General features: G+C 37.7%; 30 non-coding genes across 30 annotated transcripts; 8 read left to right on the top strand and 22 right to left on the bottom strand.

Moving 5' to 3' along the window:
- Positions 1-744: 744 nt before the first annotated feature.
- Positions 745-816, bottom strand: Trnap-cgg (transfer RNA proline (anticodon CGG)). Its single transcript has one exon. It is a non-coding gene; the product is annotated as a tRNA-Pro (tRNA).
- A 366-nt stretch (positions 817-1,182) lies between these two features.
- Trnav-aac (transfer RNA valine (anticodon AAC)) lies at positions 1,183-1,255 on the top strand. Its single transcript has one exon. It is a non-coding gene; the product is annotated as a tRNA-Val (tRNA).
- A 335-nt stretch (positions 1,256-1,590) lies between these two features.
- On the bottom strand, positions 1,591-1,662 carry Trnag-ucc (transfer RNA glycine (anticodon UCC)). Its single transcript has one exon. It is a non-coding gene; the product is annotated as a tRNA-Gly (tRNA).
- Positions 1,663-1,916: 254 nt separating this feature from the next.
- Trnag-ucc (transfer RNA glycine (anticodon UCC)) lies at positions 1,917-1,988 on the bottom strand. Its single transcript has one exon. It is a non-coding gene; the product is annotated as a tRNA-Gly (tRNA).
- A 1,380-nt stretch (positions 1,989-3,368) lies between these two features.
- Trnap-cgg (transfer RNA proline (anticodon CGG)) lies at positions 3,369-3,440 on the bottom strand. The gene has a single exon. It is a non-coding gene; the product is annotated as a tRNA-Pro (tRNA).
- A 366-nt stretch (positions 3,441-3,806) lies between these two features.
- Positions 3,807-3,879, top strand: Trnav-aac (transfer RNA valine (anticodon AAC)). Its single transcript has one exon. It is a non-coding gene; the product is annotated as a tRNA-Val (tRNA).
- A 335-nt stretch (positions 3,880-4,214) lies between these two features.
- Trnag-ucc (transfer RNA glycine (anticodon UCC)) lies at positions 4,215-4,286 on the bottom strand. The gene has a single exon. It is a non-coding gene; the product is annotated as a tRNA-Gly (tRNA).
- A 254-nt stretch (positions 4,287-4,540) lies between these two features.
- On the bottom strand, positions 4,541-4,612 carry Trnag-ucc (transfer RNA glycine (anticodon UCC)). Its single transcript has one exon. It is a non-coding gene; the product is annotated as a tRNA-Gly (tRNA).
- Positions 4,613-5,992: 1,380 nt separating this feature from the next.
- Trnap-cgg (transfer RNA proline (anticodon CGG)) lies at positions 5,993-6,064 on the bottom strand. The gene has a single exon. It is a non-coding gene; the product is annotated as a tRNA-Pro (tRNA).
- Positions 6,065-6,430: 366 nt separating this feature from the next.
- On the top strand, positions 6,431-6,503 carry Trnav-aac (transfer RNA valine (anticodon AAC)). Its single transcript has one exon. It is a non-coding gene; the product is annotated as a tRNA-Val (tRNA).
- A 335-nt stretch (positions 6,504-6,838) lies between these two features.
- Positions 6,839-6,910, bottom strand: Trnag-ucc (transfer RNA glycine (anticodon UCC)). The gene has a single exon. It is a non-coding gene; the product is annotated as a tRNA-Gly (tRNA).
- Positions 6,911-7,164: 254 nt separating this feature from the next.
- Trnag-ucc (transfer RNA glycine (anticodon UCC)) lies at positions 7,165-7,236 on the bottom strand. The gene has a single exon. It is a non-coding gene; the product is annotated as a tRNA-Gly (tRNA).
- Positions 7,237-8,616: 1,380 nt separating this feature from the next.
- Trnap-cgg (transfer RNA proline (anticodon CGG)) lies at positions 8,617-8,688 on the bottom strand. Its single transcript has one exon. It is a non-coding gene; the product is annotated as a tRNA-Pro (tRNA).
- Positions 8,689-9,054: 366 nt separating this feature from the next.
- Positions 9,055-9,127, top strand: Trnav-aac (transfer RNA valine (anticodon AAC)). Its single transcript has one exon. It is a non-coding gene; the product is annotated as a tRNA-Val (tRNA).
- Positions 9,128-9,462: 335 nt separating this feature from the next.
- Positions 9,463-9,534, bottom strand: Trnag-ucc (transfer RNA glycine (anticodon UCC)). The gene has a single exon. It is a non-coding gene; the product is annotated as a tRNA-Gly (tRNA).
- Positions 9,535-9,788: 254 nt separating this feature from the next.
- Positions 9,789-9,860, bottom strand: Trnag-ucc (transfer RNA glycine (anticodon UCC)). The gene has a single exon. It is a non-coding gene; the product is annotated as a tRNA-Gly (tRNA).
- A 1,380-nt stretch (positions 9,861-11,240) lies between these two features.
- Trnap-cgg (transfer RNA proline (anticodon CGG)) lies at positions 11,241-11,312 on the bottom strand. Its single transcript has one exon. It is a non-coding gene; the product is annotated as a tRNA-Pro (tRNA).
- Positions 11,313-11,678: 366 nt separating this feature from the next.
- On the top strand, positions 11,679-11,751 carry Trnav-aac (transfer RNA valine (anticodon AAC)). The gene has a single exon. It is a non-coding gene; the product is annotated as a tRNA-Val (tRNA).
- Positions 11,752-12,086: 335 nt separating this feature from the next.
- Positions 12,087-12,158, bottom strand: Trnag-ucc (transfer RNA glycine (anticodon UCC)). The gene has a single exon. It is a non-coding gene; the product is annotated as a tRNA-Gly (tRNA).
- Positions 12,159-12,412: 254 nt separating this feature from the next.
- Positions 12,413-12,484, bottom strand: Trnag-ucc (transfer RNA glycine (anticodon UCC)). The gene has a single exon. It is a non-coding gene; the product is annotated as a tRNA-Gly (tRNA).
- Positions 12,485-13,864: 1,380 nt separating this feature from the next.
- Trnap-cgg (transfer RNA proline (anticodon CGG)) lies at positions 13,865-13,936 on the bottom strand. The gene has a single exon. It is a non-coding gene; the product is annotated as a tRNA-Pro (tRNA).
- A 366-nt stretch (positions 13,937-14,302) lies between these two features.
- Trnav-aac (transfer RNA valine (anticodon AAC)) lies at positions 14,303-14,375 on the top strand. Its single transcript has one exon. It is a non-coding gene; the product is annotated as a tRNA-Val (tRNA).
- Positions 14,376-14,710: 335 nt separating this feature from the next.
- Trnag-ucc (transfer RNA glycine (anticodon UCC)) lies at positions 14,711-14,782 on the bottom strand. Its single transcript has one exon. It is a non-coding gene; the product is annotated as a tRNA-Gly (tRNA).
- Positions 14,783-15,036: 254 nt separating this feature from the next.
- On the bottom strand, positions 15,037-15,108 carry Trnag-ucc (transfer RNA glycine (anticodon UCC)). The gene has a single exon. It is a non-coding gene; the product is annotated as a tRNA-Gly (tRNA).
- A 1,380-nt stretch (positions 15,109-16,488) lies between these two features.
- Positions 16,489-16,560, bottom strand: Trnap-cgg (transfer RNA proline (anticodon CGG)). Its single transcript has one exon. It is a non-coding gene; the product is annotated as a tRNA-Pro (tRNA).
- A 366-nt stretch (positions 16,561-16,926) lies between these two features.
- Trnav-aac (transfer RNA valine (anticodon AAC)) lies at positions 16,927-16,999 on the top strand. The gene has a single exon. It is a non-coding gene; the product is annotated as a tRNA-Val (tRNA).
- Positions 17,000-17,334: 335 nt separating this feature from the next.
- On the bottom strand, positions 17,335-17,406 carry Trnag-ucc (transfer RNA glycine (anticodon UCC)). The gene has a single exon. It is a non-coding gene; the product is annotated as a tRNA-Gly (tRNA).
- A 254-nt stretch (positions 17,407-17,660) lies between these two features.
- On the bottom strand, positions 17,661-17,732 carry Trnag-ucc (transfer RNA glycine (anticodon UCC)). Its single transcript has one exon. It is a non-coding gene; the product is annotated as a tRNA-Gly (tRNA).
- A 1,380-nt stretch (positions 17,733-19,112) lies between these two features.
- Positions 19,113-19,184, bottom strand: Trnap-cgg (transfer RNA proline (anticodon CGG)). The gene has a single exon. It is a non-coding gene; the product is annotated as a tRNA-Pro (tRNA).
- Positions 19,185-19,550: 366 nt separating this feature from the next.
- On the top strand, positions 19,551-19,623 carry Trnav-aac (transfer RNA valine (anticodon AAC)). Its single transcript has one exon. It is a non-coding gene; the product is annotated as a tRNA-Val (tRNA).
- Positions 19,624-19,625: the final 2 nt, after the last annotated feature.

The following is a 19,625-nucleotide window of genomic DNA, read 5'->3' as shown; positions in this document are numbered from 1 at the left end:
TAAACTTATAAGAAAATGTATGAAATTCATGATTAAAGAAAACATGCACTTCATAAGATGACGATAAAGGTGACGCAGATCCAACTTTTGGATGGCGGAATTGAAAGGATGAAATTTAGCAATTCAAAAAGAATAGGAAAAATATCCAGTAACAGATGGATAAAAAAACGAAAGAAAGAAGAGAAAAATAACCTTTGTAGAACCGTGCGGGCCATTGTGCAATCGGTGTAGTCTGTCTGGGAGGAAACAGAAATCTGACTTACCGGCGACCGGAATGTTAACATCGAGTCGCAGTCAGGAATCCCTGGACGAAGAATGAGACGAAATCACCCCAGTAACGACAACGTGTCATAATTAAAGCAGGATAGAGACGGCCGAAGCACGTTACGTCTTTTTTCAATTTTTCAATACGAAATCCACCGAAGCCAAAAAGATCAACACGATCAAGACCCTTAAAATACTAGTCTGCGCTCTATGGTAGGACATAATACCAGTTGGATGAATATACTGGGCATAGTGTGAGACTCCCTTTTAAGTTGTATCACGAGTAATGTCTATAGCCCATTCAGCAGGCTGACAATGATGAGGACGGGAAGACCAGATTGGTAACGATATTACGCTTTGAATAGGCTGCCTATATTTTTGTGCGTCCATAATTCTCCAAATTTTGGCCTAACATTTTTGGTAGTCCAGTTTCGCGATTTGATATTTAATGAGCGGATCCTTTTGCAATGCCAAAAATTAGGGCTCGTCCGGGAGTCGAACCCGGGACCTCTCGCACCCGAAGCGAGAATCATACCACTAGACCAACGAGCCTGACACTGCTAATTGCAATTAAATAGATTATAAATAATTTCATGTCACATATCAAGACAGTGAACAAGTATTCCAATCTCTAGAATATTTTATGTTCATTGACAAATTGTAGCTTTCGATTGCAAATTACGTTCCGTTTCTATGAGAAAGAAATAACTAAAAACTTAAAGTTTACACTCCGTGTGGGATCGATTTGACATTTCGAATACAAATAAAAAGACGACATATGTTAAAATAGCGTTTTGTCTGCCGGCCGAAGTTTAGTTATCCATCAATTGGGTCAACTGTTGATATGCCTGAGCTGCAATGCTGTTCCGTTGATTTCCGTCATGGTTTTAAGCTAAAATTCACTCTTAGATCCCCAAGGTTTCCGTGGTGTAGTGGTTATCACATCCGCTTAACACGCGGAAGGTCCTGAGTTCAATCCTCAGCGGAAACATCTATTTTTGCTGTCTTTAAGAATGGCCAATTTGAAATGGCATCAACGTTCTTACAGTTTAATTTCTGTTTTACTTGTTTCAAAATTTCTATATACAATTAGTGTCAAAAGTTGTTCAGCACTGCTGGTTCAAATGGTTCAGCTGTATCAACATGGATTGGTAAAGACCTGAAATAAATGCTTGTATGCCGAATAGTCCGAAATTTTAAACCACTGGGGTGCCTCCGTTAAAAAGTTGTGGAATCTCTGAGAGAACATGAATCGAAATGGTCAGAGTATATATCTTTTTTTTCAAATGACGTAGACAATAAATTTCATACGATATAAAAAATTCGTGCGTCGGCCGGGAGTCGAACCCGGATCGACTGCTTGGAAGGCAACCATGCTAACCGTTACACCACCGACGCCATAAATACACTTGTTTAAATTTTCTTAGATATATATCGCCTTCGAATTCATTACCCATCAATTTATAAAGCTTCCTATATTTGAAGTTTTATATCAAATTGCATCTTAACCTATTGGAGTTAAGTAAGACAAAAAGATATGATTTTTTTCCCCCTCTCTCGTAAATAAAGAAACACTGCATTTTCGAAAGTTCGGCAACTAGTGTAATAAACATTATAGTACTTGATTCCATCTAATCCTAGCAAAAATAACGTGCGTCGGCCGGGAGTCGAACCCGGATCGACTGCTTGGAAGGCAACCATGCTAACCGTTACACCACCGACGCCATGTTACTGATGTGAACGAAATTCTTTCTTATAGCACAGACGAATACAGTCAGTTTATTGAATAACGTGGCAATGCATATATGCAGGCCAGATTAAAAAGAATTACAACTTTAATGATATCGATATATATCTTATAATGTCTAATTCTTATAAATTTTCCCATGCCATGCTGACAAACTATTTACTTCTTTAAATTACTGCCAGATAGTGTGTGCATGATTAGCTGATGTCAATTATTCCGTAATTGATACGGTATAGAAATAATCCAAAGTTTAAACTTTAAGAGGTCTTGCAAGTTTAATTCTTTGTCTCACCCTTGTGCAATAATTTAATATCGTACACTAGTTAACTTGTAGGTTATGCTAATTTATAGTGGAAATACGAATCAATTACCGAGGGGCGTAATTAATCTTCGAACATATGTTACTTTCTCTAAACCACTATTTGAAGAAACTGTTTTCTGGTTGGAAGAATTGGAGATATGGTCTGCTGAACTGAACAAGATAGGCTGAAAAATAAAAGATAATTTGCTTTCGTGAATGTTTGGGTTCTACACTGTATACGAAACAAAGACCGGTGAATATATGTTTACATGATGACGACACGAACAGAATATAATTGCCCGAGGCGTAATATAAACTTATAAGAAAATGTATGAAATTCATGATTAAAGAAAACATGCACTTCATAAGATGACGATAAAGGTGACGCAGATCCAACTTTTGGATGGCGGAATTGAAAGGATGAAATTTAGCAATTCAAAAAGAATAGGAAAAATATCCAGTAACAGATGGATAAAAAAACGAAAGAAACAAGAGAAAAATAACCTTTGTAGAACCGTGCGGGCCATTGTGCAATCGGTGTAGTCTGTCTGGGAGGAAACAGAAATCTGACTTACCGGCGACCGGAATGTTAACATCGAGTCGCAGTCAGGAATCCCTGGACGAAGAATGAGACGAAATCACCCCAGTAACGACAACGTGTCATAATTAAAGCAGGATAGAGACGGCCGAAGCACGTTACGTCTTTTTTCAATTTTTCAATACGAAATCCACCGAAGCCAAAAAGATCAACACGATCAAGACCCTTAAAATACTAGTGAGCGCTCTATGGTAGGACATAATACCAGTTGGATGAATATACTGGGCATAGTGTGAGACTCCCTTTTAAGTTGTATCACGAGTAATGTCTATAGCCCATTCAGCAGGCTGACAATGATGAGGACGGGAAGACCAGATTGGTAACGATATTACGCTTTGAATAGGCTGCCTATATTTTTGTGCGTCCATAATTCTCCAAATTTTGGCCTAACATTTTTGGTAGTCCAGTTTCGCGATTTGATATTTAATGAGCGGATCCTTTTGCAATGCCAAAAATTAGGGCTCGTCCGGGAGTCGAACCCGGGACCTCTCGCACCCGAAGCGAGAATCATACCACTAGACCAACGAGCCTGACACTGCTAATTGCAATTAAATAGATTATAAATAATTTCATGTCACATATCAAGACAGTGAACAAGTATTCCAATCTCTAGAATATTTTATGTTCATTGACAAATTGTAGCTTTCGATTGCAAATTACGTTCCGTTTCTATGAGAAAGAAATAACTAAAAACTTAAAGTTTACACTCCGTGTGGGATCGATTTGACATTTCGAATACAAATAAAAAGACGACATATGTTAAAATAGCGTTTTGTCTGCCGGCCGAAGTTTAGTTATCCATCAATTGGGTCAACTGTTGATATGCCTGAGCTGCAATGCTGTTCCGTTGATTTCCGTCATGGTTTTAAGCTAAAATTCACTCTTAGATCCCCAAGGTTTCCGTGGTGTAGTGGTTATCACATCCGCTTAACACGCGGAAGGTCCTGAGTTCAATCCTCAGCGGAAACATCTATTTTTGCTGTCTTTAAGAATGGCCAATTTGAAATGGCATCAACGTTCTTACAGTTTAATTTCTGTTTTACTTGTTTCAAAATTTCTATATACAATTAGTGTCAAAAGTTGTTCAGCACTGCTGGTTCAAATGGTTCAGCTGTATCAACATGGATTGGTAAAGACCTGAAATAAATGCTTGTATGCCGAATAGTCCGAAATTTTAAACCACTGGGGTGCCTCCGTTAAAAAGTTGTGGAATCTCTGAGAGAACATGAATCGAAATGGTCAGAGTATATATCTTTTTTTTCAAATGACGTAGACAATAAATTTCATACGATATAAAAAATTCGTGCGTCGGCCGGGAGTCGAACCCGGATCGACTGCTTGGAAGGCAACCATGCTAACCGTTACACCACCGACGCCATAAATACACTTGTTTAAATTTTCTTAGATATATATCGCCTTCGAATTCATTACCCATCAATTTATAAAGCTTCCTATATTTGAAGTTTTATATCAAATTGCATCTTAACCTATTGGAGTTAAGTAAGACAAAAAGATATGATTTTTTTCCCCCTCTCTCGTAAATAAAGAAACACTGCATTTTCGAAAGTTCGGCAACTAGTGTAATAAACATTATAGTACTTGATTCCATCTAATCCTAGCAAAAATAACGTGCGTCGGCCGGGAGTCGAACCCGGACCGACTGCTTGGAAGGCAACCATGCTAACCGTTACACCACCGACGCCATGTTACTGATGTGAACGAAATTCTTTCTTATAGCACAGACGAATACAGTCAGTTTATTGAATAACGTGGCAATGCATATATGCAGGCCAGATTAAAAAGAATTACAACTTTAATGATATCGATATATATCTTATAATGTCTAATTCTTATAAATTTTCCCATGCCATGCTGACAAACTATTTACTTCTTTAAATTACTGCCAGATAGTGTGTGCATGATTAGCTGATGTCAATTATTCCGTAATTGATACGGTATAGAAATAATCCAAAGTTTAAACTTTAAGAGGTCTTGCAAGTTTAATTCTTTGTCTCACCCTTGTGCAATAATTTAATATCGTACACTAGTTAACTTGTAGGTTATGCTAATTTATAGTGGAAATACGAATCAATTACCGAGGGGCGTAATTAATCTTCGAACATATGTTACTTTCTCTAAACCACTATTTGAAGAAACTGTTTTCTGGTTGGAAGAATTGGAGATATGGTCTGCTGAACTGAACAAGATAGGCTGAAAAATAAAAGATAATTTGCTTTCGTGAATGTTTGGGTTCTACACTGTATACGAAACAAAGACCGGTGAATATATGTTTACATGATGACGACACGAACAGAATATAATTGCCCGAGGCGTAATATAAACTTATAAGAAAATGTATGAAATTCATGATTAAAGAAAACATGCACTTCATAAGATGACGATAAAGGTGACGCAGATCCAACTTTTGGATGGCGGAATTGAAAGGATGAAATTTAGCAATTCAAAAAGAATAGGAAAAATATCCAGTAACAGATGGATAAAAAAACGAAAGAAAGAAGAGAAAAATAACCTTTGTAGAACCGTGCGGGCCATTGTGCAATCGGTGTAGTCTGTCTGGGAGGAAACAGAAATCTGACTTACCGGCGACCGGAATGTTAACATCGAGTCGCAGTCAGGAATCCCTGGACGAAGAATGAGACGAAATCACCCCAGTAACGACAACGTGTCATAATTAAAGCAGGATAGAGACGGCCGAAGCACGTTACGTCTTTTTTCAATTTTTCAATACGAAATCCACCGAAGCCAAAAAGATCAACACGATCAAGACCCTTAAAATACTAGTGAGCGCTCTATGGTAGGACATAATACCAGTTGGATGAATATACTGGGCATAGTGTGAGACTCCCTTTTAAGTTGTATCACGAGTAATGTCTATAGCCCATTCAGCAGGCTGACAATGATGAGGACGGGAAGACCAGATTGGTAACGATATTACGCTTTGAATAGGCTGCCTATATTTTTGTGCGTCCATAATTCTCCAAATTTTGGCCTAACATTTTTGGTAGTCCAGTTTCGCGATTTGATATTTAATGAGCGGATCCTTTTGCAATGCCAAAAATTAGGGCTCGTCCGGGAGTCGAACCCGGGACCTCTCGCACCCGAAGCGAGAATCATACCACTAGACCAACGAGCCTGACACTGCTAATTGCAATTAAATAGATTATAAATAATTTCATGTCACATATCAAGACAGTGAACAAGTATTCCAATCTCTAGAATATTTTATGTTCATTGACAAATTGTAGCTTTCGATTGCAAATTACGTTCCGTTTCTATGAGAAAGAAATAACTAAAAACTTAAAGTTTACACTCCGTGTGGGATCGATTTGACATTTCGAATACAAATAAAAAGACGACATATGTTAAAATAGCGTTTTGTCTGCCGGCCGAAGTTTAGTTATCCATCAATTGGGTCAACTGTTGATATGCCTGAGCTGCAATGCTGTTCCGTTGATTTCCGTCATGGTTTTAAGCTAAAATTCACTCTTAGATCCCCAAGGTTTCCGTGGTGTAGTGGTTATCACATCCGCTTAACACGCGGAAGGTCCTGAGTTCAATCCTCAGCGGAAACATCTATTTTTGCTGTCTTTAAGAATGGCCAATTTGAAATGGCATCAACGTTCTTACAGTTTAATTTCTGTTTTACTTGTTTCAAAATTTCTATATACAATTAGTGTCAAAAGTTGTTCAGCACTGCTGGTTCAAATGGTTCAGCTGTATCAACATGGATTGGTAAAGACCTGAAATAAATGCTTGTATGCCGAATAGTCCGAAATTTTAAACCACTGGGGTGCCTCCGTTAAAAAGTTGTGGAATCTCTGAGAGAACATGAATCGAAATGGTCAGAGTATATATCTTTTTTTTCAAATGACGTAGACAATAAATTTCATACGATATAAAAAATTCGTGCGTCGGCCGGGAGTCGAACCCGGATCGACTGCTTGGAAGGCAACCATGCTAACCGTTACACCACCGACGCCATAAATACACTTGTTTAAATTTTCTTAGATATATATCGCCTTCGAATTCATTACCCATCAATTTATAAAGCTTCCTATATTTGAAGTTTTATATCAAATTGCATCTTAACCTATTGGAGTTAAGTAAGACAAAAAGATATGATTTTTTTCCCCCTCTCTCGTAAATAAAGAAACACTGCATTTTCGAAAGTTCGGCAACTAGTGTAATAAACATTATAGTACTTGATTCCATCTAATCCTAGCAAAAATAACGTGCGTCGGCCGGGAGTCGAACCCGGATCGACTGCTTGGAAGGCAACCATGCTAACCGTTACACCACCGACGCCATGTTACTGATGTGAACGAAATTCTTTCTTATAGCACAGACGAATACAGTCAGTTTATTGAATAACGTGGCAATGCATATATGCAGGCCAGATTAAAAAGAATTACAACTTTAATGATATCGATATATATCTTATAATGTCTAATTCTTATAAATTTTCCCATGCCATGCTGACAAACTATTTACTTCTTTAAATTACTGCCAGATAGTGTGTGCATGATTAGCTGATGTCAATTATTCCGTAATTGATACGGTATAGAAATAATCCAAAGTTTAAACTTTAAGAGGTCTTGCAAGTTTAATTCTTTGTCTCACCCTTGTGCAATAATTTAATATCGTACACTAGTTAACTTGTAGGTTATGCTAATTTATAGTGGAAATACGAATCAATTACCGAGGGGCGTAATTAATCTTCGAACATATGTTACTTTCTCTAAACCACTATTTGAAGAAACTGTTTTCTGGTTGGAAGAATTGGAGATATGGTCTGCTGAACTGAACAAGATAGGCTGAAAAATAAAAGATAATTTGCTTTCGTGAATGTTTGGGTTCTACACTGTATACGAAACAAAGACCGGTGAATATATGTTTACATGATGACGACACGAACAGAATATAATTGCCCGAGGTGTAATATAAACTTATAAGAAAATGTATGAAATTCATGATTAAAGAAAACATGCACTTCATAAGATGACGATAAAGGTGACGCAGATCCAACTTTTGGATGGCGGAATTGAAAGGATGAAATTTAGCAATTCAAAAAGAATAGGAAAAATATCCAGTAACAGATGGATAAAAAAACGAAAGAAAGAAGAGAAAAATAACCTTTGTAGAACCGTGCGGGCCATTGTGCAATCGGTGTAGTCTGTCTGGGAGGAAACAGAAATCTGACTTACCGGCGACCGGAATGTTAACATCGAGTCGCAGTCAGGAATCCCTGGACGAAGAATGAGACGAAATCACCCCAGTAACGACAACGTGTCATAATTAAAGCAGGATAGAGACGGCCGAAGCACGTTACGTCTTTTTTCAATTTTTCAATACGAAATCCACCGAAGCCAAAAAGATCAACACGATCAAGACCCTTAAAATACTAGTGAGCGCTCTATGGTAGGACATAATACCAGTTGGATGAATATACTGGGCATAGTGTGAGACTCCCTTTTAAGTTGTATCACGAGTAATGTCTATAGCCCATTCAGCAGGCTGACAATGATGAGGACGGGAAGACCAGATTGGTAACGATATTACGCTTTGAATAGGCTGCCTATATTTTTGTGCGTCCATAATTCTCCAAATTTTGGCCTAACATTTTTGGTAGTCCAGTTTCGCGATTTGATATTTAATGAGCGGATCCTTTTGCAATGCCAAAAATTAGGGCTCGTCCGGGAGTCGAACCCGGGACCTCTCGCACCCGAAGCGAGAATCATACCACTAGACCAACGAGCCTGACACTGCTAATTGCAATTAAATAGATTATAAATAATTTCATGTCACATATCAAGACAGTGAACAAGTATTCCAATCTCTAGAATATTTTATGTTCATTGACAAATTGTAGCTTTCGATTGCAAATTACGTTCCGTTTCTATGAGAAAGAAATAACTAAAAACTTAAAGTTTACACTCCGTGTGGGATCGATTTGACATTTCGAATACAAATAAAAAGACGACATATGTTAAAATAGCGTTTTGTCTGCCGGCCGAAGTTTAGTTATCCATCAATTGGGTCAACTGTTGATATGCCTGAGCTGCAATGCTGTTCCGTTGATTTCCGTCATGGTTTTAAGCTAAAATTCACTCTTAGATCCCCAAGGTTTCCGTGGTGTAGTGGTTATCACATCCGCTTAACACGCGGAAGGTCCTGAGTTCAATCCTCAGCGGAAACATCTATTTTTGCTGTCTTTAAGAATGGCCAATTTGAAATGGCATCAACGTTCTTACAGTTTAATTTCTGTTTTACTTGTTTCAAAATTTCTATATACAATTAGTGTCAAAAGTTGTTCAGCACTGCTGGTTCAAATGGTTCAGCTGTATCAACATGGATTGGTAAAGACCTGAAATAAATGCTTGTATGCCGAATAGTCCGAAATTTTAAACCACTGGGGTGCCTCCGTTAAAAAGTTGTGGAATCTCTGAGAGAACATGAATCGAAATGGTCAGAGTATATATCTTTTTTTTCAAATGACGTAGACAATAAATTTCATACGATATAAAAAATTCGTGCGTCGGCCGGGAGTCGAACCCGGATCGACTGCTTGGAAGGCAACCATGCTAACCGTTACACCACCGACGCCATAAATACACTTGTTTAAATTTTCTTAGATATATATCGCCTTCGAATTCATTACCCATCAATTTATAAAGCTTCCTATATTTGAAGTTTTATATCAAATTGCATCTTAACCTATTGGAGTTAAGTAAGACAAAAAGATATGATTTTTTTCCCCCTCTCTCGTAAATAAAGAAACACTGCATTTTCGAAAGTTCGGCAACTAGTGTAATAAACATTATAGTACTTGATTCCATCTAATCCTAGCAAAAATAACGTGCGTCGGCCGGGAGTCGAACCCGGATCGACTGCTTGGAAGGCAACCATGCTAACCGTTACACCACCGACGCCATGTTACTGATGTGAACGAAATTCTTTCTTATAGCACAGACGAATACAGTCAGTTTATTGAATAACGTGGCAATGCATATATGCAGGCCAGATTAAAAAGAATTACAACTTTAATGATATCGATATATATCTTATAATGTCTAATTCTTATAAATTTTCCCATGCCATGCTGACAAACTATTTACTTCTTTAAATTACTGCCAGATAGTGTGTGCATGATTAGCTGATGTCAATTATTCCGTAATTGATACGGTATAGAAATAATCCAAAGTTTAAACTTTAAGAGGTCTTGCAAGTTTAATTCTTTGTCTCACCCTTGTGCAATAATTTAATATCGTACACTAGTTAACTTGTAGGTTATGCTAATTTATAGTGGAAATACGAATCAATTACCGAGGGGCGTAATTAATCTTCGAACATATGTTACTTTCTCTAAACCACTATTTGAAGAAACTGTTTTCTGGTTGGAAGAATTGGAGATATAGTCTGCTGAACTGAACAAGATAGGCTGAAAAATAAAAGATAATTTGCTTTCGTGAATGTTTGGGTTCTACACTGTATACGAAACAAAGACCGGTGAATATATGTTTACATGATGACGACACGAACAGAATATAATTGCCCGAGGCGTAATATAAACTTATAAGAAAATGTATGAAATTCATGATTAAAGAAAACATGCACTTCATAAGATGACGATAAAGGTGACGCAGATCCAACTTTTGGATGGCGGAATTGAAAGGATGAAATTTAGCAATTCAAAAAGAATAGGAAAAATATCCAGTAACAGATGGATAAAAAAACGAAAGAAAGAAGAGAAAAATAACCTTTGTAGAACCGTGCGGGCCATTGTGCAATCGGTGTAGTCTGTCTGGGAGGAAACAGAAATCTGACTTACCGGCGACCGGAATGTTAACATCGAGTCGCAGTCAGGAATCCCTGGACGAAGAATGAGACGAAATCACCCCAGTAACGACAACGTGTCATAATTAAAGCAGGATAGAGACGGCCGAAGCACGTTACGTCTTTTTTCAATTTTTCAATACGAAATCCACCGAAGCCAAAAAGATCAACACGATCAAGACCCTTAAAATACTAGTGAGCGCTCTATGGTAGGACATAATACCAGTTGGATGAATATACTGGGCATAGTGTGAGACTCCCTTTTAAGTTGTATCACGAGTAATGTCTATAGCCCATTCAGCAGGCTGACAATGATGAGGACGGGAAGACCAGATTGGTAACGATATTACGCTTTGAATAGGCTGCCTATATTTTTGTGCGTCCATAATTCTCCAAATTTTGGCCTAACATTTTTGGTAGTCCAGTTTCGCGATTTGATATTTAATGAGCGGATCCTTTTGCAATGCCAAAAATTAGGGCTCGTCCGGGAGTCGAACCCGGGACCTCTCGCACCCGAAGCGAGAATCATACCACTAGACCAACGAGCCTGACACTGCTAATTGCAATTAAATAGATTATAAATAATTTCATGTCACATATCAAGACAGTGAACAAGTATTCCAATCTCTAGAATATTTTATGTTCATTGACAAATTGTAGCTTTCGATTGCAAATTACGTTCCGTTTCTATGAGAAAGAAATAACTAAAAACTTAAAGTTTACACTCCGTGTGGGATCGATTTGACATTTCGAATACAAATAAAAAGACGACATATGTTAAAATAGCGTTTTGTCTGCCGGCCGAAGTTTAGTTATCCATCAATTGGGTCAACTGTTGATATGCCTGAGCTGCAATGCTGTTCCGTTGATTTCCGTCATGGTTTTAAGCTAAAATTCACTCTTAGATCCCCAAGGTTTCCGTGGTGTAGTGGTTATCACATCCGCTTAACACGCGGAAGGTCCTGAGTTCAATCCTCAGCGGAAACATCTATTTTTGCTGTCTTTAAGAATGGCCAATTTGAAATGGCATCAACGTTCTTACAGTTTAATTTCTGTTTTACTTGTTTCAAAATTTCTATATACAATTAGTGTCAAAAGTTGTTCAGCACTGCTGGTTCAAATGGTTCAGCTGTATCAACATGGATTGGTAAAGACCTGAAATAAATGCTTGTATGCCGAATAGTCCGAAATTTTAAACCACTGGGGTGCCTCCGTTAAAAAGTTGTGGAATCTCTGAGAGAACATGAATCGAAATGGTCAGAGTATATATCTTTTTTTTCAAATGACGTAGACAATAAATTTCATACGATATAAAAAATTCGTGCGTCGGCAGGGAGTCGAACCCGGATCGACTGCTTGGAAGGCAACCATGCTAACCGTTACACCACCGACGCCATAAATACACTTGTTTAAATTTTCTTAGATATATATCGCCTTCGAATTCATTACCCATCAATTTATAAAGCTTCCTATATTTGAAGTTTTATATCAAATTGCATCTTAACCTATTGGAGTTAAGTAAGACAAAAAGATATGATTTTTTTCCCCCTCTCTCGTAAATAAAGAAACACTGCATTTTCGAAAGTTCGGCAACTAGTGTAATAAACATTATAGTACTTGATTCCATCTAATCCTAGCAAAAATAACGTGCGTCGGCCGGGAGTCGAACCCGGATCGACTGCTTGGAAGGCAACCATGCTAACCGTTACACCACCGACGCCATGTTACTGATGTGAACGAAATTCTTTCTTATAGCACAGACGAATACAGTCAGTTTATTGAATAACGTGGCAATGCATATATGCAGGCCAGATTAAAAAGAATTACAACTTTAATGATATCGATATATATCTTATAATGTATAATTCTTATAAATTTTCCCATGCCATGCTGACAAACTATTTACTTCTTTAAATTACTGCCAGATAGTGTGTGCATGATTAGCTGATGTCAATTATTCCGTAATTGATACGGTATAGAAATAATCCAAAGTTTAAACTTTAAGAGGTCTTGCAAGTTTAATTCTTTGTCTCACCCTTGTGCAATAATTTAATATCGTACACTAGTTAACTTGTAGGTTATGCTAATTTATAGTGGAAATACGAATCAATTACCGAGGGGCGTAATTAATCTTCGAACATATGTTACTTTCTCTAAACCACTATTTGAAGAAACTGTTTTCTGGTTGGAAGAATTGGAGATATAGTCTGCTGAACTGAACAAGATAGGCTGAAAAATAAAAGATAATTTGCTTTCGTGAATGTTTGGGTTCTACACTGTATACGAAACAAAGACCGGTGAATATATGTTTACATGATGACGACACGAACAGAATATAATTGCCCGAGGCGTAATATAAACTTATAAGAAAATGTATGAAATTCATGATTAAAGAAAACATGCACTTCATAAGATGACGATAAAGGTGACGCAGATCCAACTTTTGGATGGCGGAATTGAAAGGATGAAATTTAGCAATTCAAAAAGAATAGGAAAAATATCCAGTAACAGATGGATAAAAAAACGAAAGAAAGAAGAGAAAAATAACCTTTGTAGAACCGTGCGGGCCATTGTGCAATCGGTGTAGTCTGTCTGGGAGGAAACAGAAATCTGACTTACCGGCGACCGGAATGTTAACATCGAGTCGCAGTCAGGAATCCCTGGACGAAGAATGAGACGAAATCACCCCAGTAACGACAACGTGTCATAATTAAAGCAGGATAGAGACGGCCGAAGCACGTTACGTCTTTTTTCAATTTTTCAATACGAAATCCACCGAAGCCAAAAAGATCAACACGATCAAGACCCTTAAAATACTAGTGAGCGCTCTATGGTAGGACATAATACCAGTTGGATGAATATACTGGGCATAGTGTGAGACTCCCTTTTAAGTTGTATCACGAGTAATGTCTATAGCCCATTCAGCAGGCTGACAATGATGAGGACGGGAAGACCAGATTGGTAACGATATTACGCTTTGAATAGGCTGCCTATATTTTTGTGCGTCCATAATTCTCCAAATTTTGGCCTAACATTTTTGGTAGTCCAGTTTCGCGATTTGATATTTAATGAGCGGATCCTTTTGCAATGCCAAAAATTAGGGCTCGTCCGGGAGTCGAACCCGGGACCTCTCGCACCCGAAGCGAGAATCATACCACTAGACCAACGAGCCTGACACTGCTAATTGCAATTAAATAGATTATAAATAATTTCATGTCACATATCAAGACAGTGAACAAGTATTCCAATCTCTAGAATATTTTATGTTCATTGACAAATTGTAGCTTTCGATTGCAAATTACGTTCCGTTTCTATGAGAAAGAAATAACTAAAAACTTAAAGTTTACACTCCGTGTGGGATCGATTTGACATTTCGAATACAAATAAAAAGACGACATATGTTAAAATAGCGTTTTGTCTGCCGGCCGAAGTTTAGTTATCCATCAATTGGGTCAACTGTTGATATGCCTGAGCTGCAATGCTGTTCCGTTGATTTCCGTCATGGTTTTAAGCTAAAATTCACTCTTAGATCCCCAAGGTTTCCGTGGTGTAGTGGTTATCACATCCGCTTAACACGCGGAAGGTCCTGAGTTCAATCCTCAGCGGAAACATCTATTTTTGCTGTCTTTAAGAATGGCCAATTTGAAATGGCATCAACGTTCTTACAGTTTAATTTCTGTTTTACTTGTTTCAAAATTTCTATATACAATTAGTGTCAAAAGTTGTTCAGCACTGCTGGTTCAAATGGTTCAGCTGTATCAACATGGATTGGTAAAGACCTGAAATAAATGCTTGTATGCCGAATAGTCCGAAATTTTAAACCACTGGGGTGCCTCCGTTAAAAAGTTGTGGAATCTCTGAGAGAACATGAATCGAAATGGTCAGAGTATATATCTTTTTTTTCAAATGACGTAGACAATAAATTTCATACGATATAAAAAATTCGTGCGTCGGCCGGGAGTCGAACCCGGATCGACTGCTTGGAAGGCAACCATGCTAACCGTTACACCACCGACGCCATAAATACACTTGTTTAAATTTTCTTAGATATATATCGCCTTCGAATTCATTACCCATCAATTTATAAAGCTTCCTATATTTGAAGTTTTATATCAAATTGCATCTTAACCTATTGGAGTTAAGTAAGACAAAAAGATATGATTTTTTTCCCCCTCTCTCGTAAATAAAGAAACACTGCATTTTCGAAAGTTCGGCAACTAGTGTAATAAACATTATAGTACTTGATTCCATCTAATCCTAGCAAAAAAAACGTGCGTCGGCCGGGAGTCGAACCCGGATCGACTGCTTGGAAGGCAACCATGCTAACCGTTACACCACCGACGCCATGTTACTGATGTGAACGAAATTCTTTCTTATAGCACAGACGAATACAGTCAGTTTATTGAATAACGTGGCAATGCATATATGCAGGCCAGATTAAAAAGAATTACAACTTTAATGATATCGATATATATCTTATAATGTCTAATTCTTATAAATTTTCCCATGCCATGCTGACAAACTATTTACTTCTTTAAATTACTGCCAGATAGTGTGTGCATGATTAGCTGATGTCAATTATTCCGTAATTGATACGGTATAGAAATAATCCAAAGTTTAAACTTTAAGAGGTCTTGCAAGTTTAATTCTTTGTCTCACCCTTGTGCAATAATTTAATATCGTACACTAGTTAACTTGTAGGTTATGCTAATTTATAGTGGAAATACGAATCAATTACCGAGGGGCGTAATTAATCTTCGAACATATGTTACTTTCTCTAAACCACTATTTGAAGAAACTGTTTTCTGGTTGGAAGAATTGGAGATATAGTCTGCTGAACTGAACAAGATAGGCTGAAAAATAAAAGATAATTTGCTTTCGTGAATGTTTGGGTTCTACACTGTATACGAAACAAAGACCGGTGAATATATGTTTACATGATGACGACACGAACAGAATATAATTGCCCGAGGCGTAATATAAACTTATAAGAAAATGTATGAAATTCATGATTAAAGAAAACATGCACTTCATAAGATGACGATAAAGGTGACGCAGATCCAACTTTTGGATGGCGGAATTGAAAGGATGAAATTTAGCAATTCAAAAAGAATAGGAAAAATATCCAGTAACAGATGGATAAAAAAACGAAAGAAAGAAGAGAAAAATAACCTTTGTAGAACCGTGCGGGCCATTGTGCAATCGGTGTAGTCTGTCTGGGAGGAAACAGAAATCTGACTTACCGGCGACCGGAATGTTAACATCGAGTCGCAGTCAGGAATCCCTGGACGAAGAATGAGACGAAATCACCCCAGTAACGACAACGTGTCATAATTAAAGCAGGATAGAGACGGCCGAAGCACGTTACGTCTTTTTTCAATTTTTCAATACGAAATCCACCGAAGCCAAAAAGATCAACACGATCAAGACCCTTAAAATACTAGTGAGCGCTCTATGGTAGGACATAATACCAGTTGGATGAATATACTGGGCATAGTGTGAGACTCCCTTTTAAGTTGTATCACGAGTAATGTCTATAGCCCATTCAGCAGGCTGACAATGATGAGGACGGGAAGACCAGATTGGTAACGATATTACGCTTTGAATAGGCTGCCTATATTTTTGTGCGTCCATAATTCTCCAAATTTTGGCCTAACATTTTTGGTAGTCCAGTTTCGCGATTTGATATTTAATGAGCGGATCCTTTTGCAATGCCAAAAATTAGGGCTCGTCCGGGAGTCGAACCCGGGACCTCTCGCACCCGAAGCGAGAATCATACCACTAGACCAACGAGCCTGACACTGCTAATTGCAATTAAATAGATTATAAATAATTTCATGTCACATATCAAGACAGTGAACAAGTATTCCAATCTCTAGAATATTTTATGTTCATTGACAAATTGTAGCTTTCGATTGCAAATTACGTTCCGTTTCTATGAGAAAGAAATAACTAAAAACTTAAAGTTTACACTCCGTGTGGGATCGATTTGACATTTCGAATACAAATAAAAAGACGACATATGTTAAAATAGCGTTTTGTCTGCCGGCCGAAGTTTAGTTATCCATCAATTGGGTCAACTGTTGATATGCCTGAGCTGCAATGCTGTTCCGTTGATTTCCGTCATGGTTTTAAGCTAAAATTCACTCTTAGATCCCCAAGGTTTCCGTGGTGTAGTGGTTATCACATCCGCTTAACACGCGGAAGGTCCTGAGTTCAATCCTCAGCGGAAACATCTATTTTTGCTGTCTTTAAGAATGGCCAATTTGAAATGGCATCAACGTTCTTACAGTTTAATTTCTGTTTTACTTGTTTCAAAATTTCTATATACAATTAGTGTCAAAAGTTGTTCAGCACTGCTGGTTCAAATGGTTCAGCTGTATCAACATGGATTGGTAAAGACCTGAAATAAATGCTTGTATGCCGAATAGTCCGAAATTTTAAACCACTGGGGTGCCTCCGTTAAAAAGTTGTGGAATCTCTGAGAGAACATGAATCGAAATGGTCAGAGTATATATCTTTTTTTTCAAATGACGTAGACAATAAATTTCATACGATATAAAAAATTCGTGCGTCGGCCGGGAGTCGAACCCGGATCGACTGCTTGGAAGGCAACCATGCTAACCGTTACACCACCGACGCCATAAATACACTTGTTTAAATTTTCTTAGATATATATCGCCTTCGAATTCATTACCCATCAATTTATAAAGCTTCCTATATTTGAAGTTTTATATCAAATTGCATCTTAACCTATTGGAGTTAAGTAAGACAAAAAGATATGATTTTTTTCCCCCTCTCTCGTAAATAAAGAAACACTGCATTTTCGAAAGTTCGGCAACTAGTGTAATAAACATTATAGTACTTGATTCCATCTAATCCTAGCAAAAATAACGTGCGTCGGCCGGGAGTCGAACCCGGATCGACTGCTTGGAAGGCAACCATGCTAACCGTTACACCACCGACGCCATGTTACTGATGTGAACGAAATTCTTTCTTATAGCACAGACGAATACAGTCAGTTTATTGAATAACGTGGCAATGCATATATGCAGGCCAGATTAAAAAGAATTACAACTTTAATGATATCGATATATATCTTATAATGTCTAATTCTTATAAATTTTCCCATGCCATGCTGACAAACTATTTACTTCTTTAAATTACTGCCAGATAGTGTGTGCATGATTAGCTGATGTCAATTATTCCGTAATTGATACGGTATAGAAATAATCCAAAGTTTAAACTTTAAGAGGTCTTGCAAGTTTAATTCTTTGTCTCACCCTTGTGCAATAATTTAATATCGTACACTAGTTAACTTGTAGGTTATGCTAATTTATAGTGGAAATACGAATCAATTACCGAGGGGCGTAATTAATCTTCGAACATATGTTACTTTCTCTAAACCACTATTTGAAGAAACTGTTTTCTGGTTGGAAGAATTGGAGATATGGTCTGCTGAACTGAACAAGATAGGCTGAAAAATAAAAGATAATTTGCTTTCGTGAATGTTTGGGTTCTACACTGTATACGAAACAAAGACCGGTGAATATATGTTTACATGATGACGACACGAACAGAATATAATTGCCCGAGGCGTAATATAAACTTATAAGAAAATGTATGAAATTCATGATTAAAGAAAACATGCACTTCATAAGATGACGATAAAGGTGACGCAGATCCAACTTTTGGATGGCGGAATTGAAAGGATGAAATTTAGCAATTCAAAAAGAATAGGAAAAATATCCAGTAACAGATGGATAAAAAAACGAAAGAAAGAAGAGAAAAATAACCTTTGTAGAACCGTGCGGGCCATTGTGCAATCGGTGTAGTCTGTCTGGGAGGAAACAGAAATCTGACTTACCGGCGACCGGAATGTTAACATCGAGTCGCAGTCAGGAATCCCTGGACGAAGAATGAGACGAAATCACCCCAGTAACGACAACGTGTCATAATTAAAGCAGGATAGAGACGGCCGAAGCACGTTACGTCTTTTTTCAATTTTTCAATACGAAATCCACCGAAGCCAAAAAGATCAACACGATCAAGACCCTTAAAATACTAGTGAGCGCTCTATGGTAGGACATAATACCAGTTGGATGAATATACTGGGCATAGTGTGAGACTCCCTTTTAAGTTGTATCACGAGTAATGTCTATAGCCCATTCAGCAGGCTGACAATGATGAGGACGGGAAGACCAGATTGGTAACGATATTACGCTTTGAATAGGCTGCCTACATTTTTGTGCGTCCATAATTCTCCAAATTTTGGCCTAACATTTTTGGTAGTCCAGTTTCGCGATTTGATATTTAATGAGCGGATCCTTTTGCAATGCCAAAAATTAGGGCTCGTCCGGGAGTCGAACCCGGGACCTCTCGCACCCGAAGCGAGAATCATACCACTAGACCAACGAGCCTGACACTGCTAATTGCAATTAAATAGATTATAAATAATTTCATGTCACATATCAAGACAGTGAACAAGTATTCCAATCTCTAGAATATTTTATGTTCATTGACAAATTGTAGCTTTCGATTGCAAATTACGTTCCGTTTCTATGAGAAAGAAATAACTAAAAACTTAAAGTTTACACTCCGTGTGGGATCGATTTGACATTTCGAATACAAATAAAAAGACGACATATGTTAAAATAGCGTTTTGTCTGCCGGCCGAAGTTTAGTTATCCATCAATTGGGTCAACTGTTGATATGCCTGAGCTGCAATGCTGTTCCGTTGATTTCCGTCATGGTTTTAAGCTAAAATTCACTCTTAGATCCCCAAGGTTTCCGTGGTGTAGTGGTTATCACATCCGCTTAACACGCGGAAGGTCCTGAGTTCAATCCTCAGCGGAAACATC

The sequence above is a fragment of the Mytilus trossulus genome, chromosome 8, assembly GCF_036588685.1.
Source record: "Mytilus trossulus isolate FHL-02 chromosome 8, PNRI_Mtr1.1.1.hap1, whole genome shotgun sequence".
Lineage (NCBI taxonomy): Eukaryota > Metazoa > Mollusca > Bivalvia > Mytilida > Mytilidae > Mytilus > Mytilus trossulus.
Note: the sequence above shows the minus strand (reverse complement) of the source record. Positions and strands in the feature narration are given on the sequence as shown.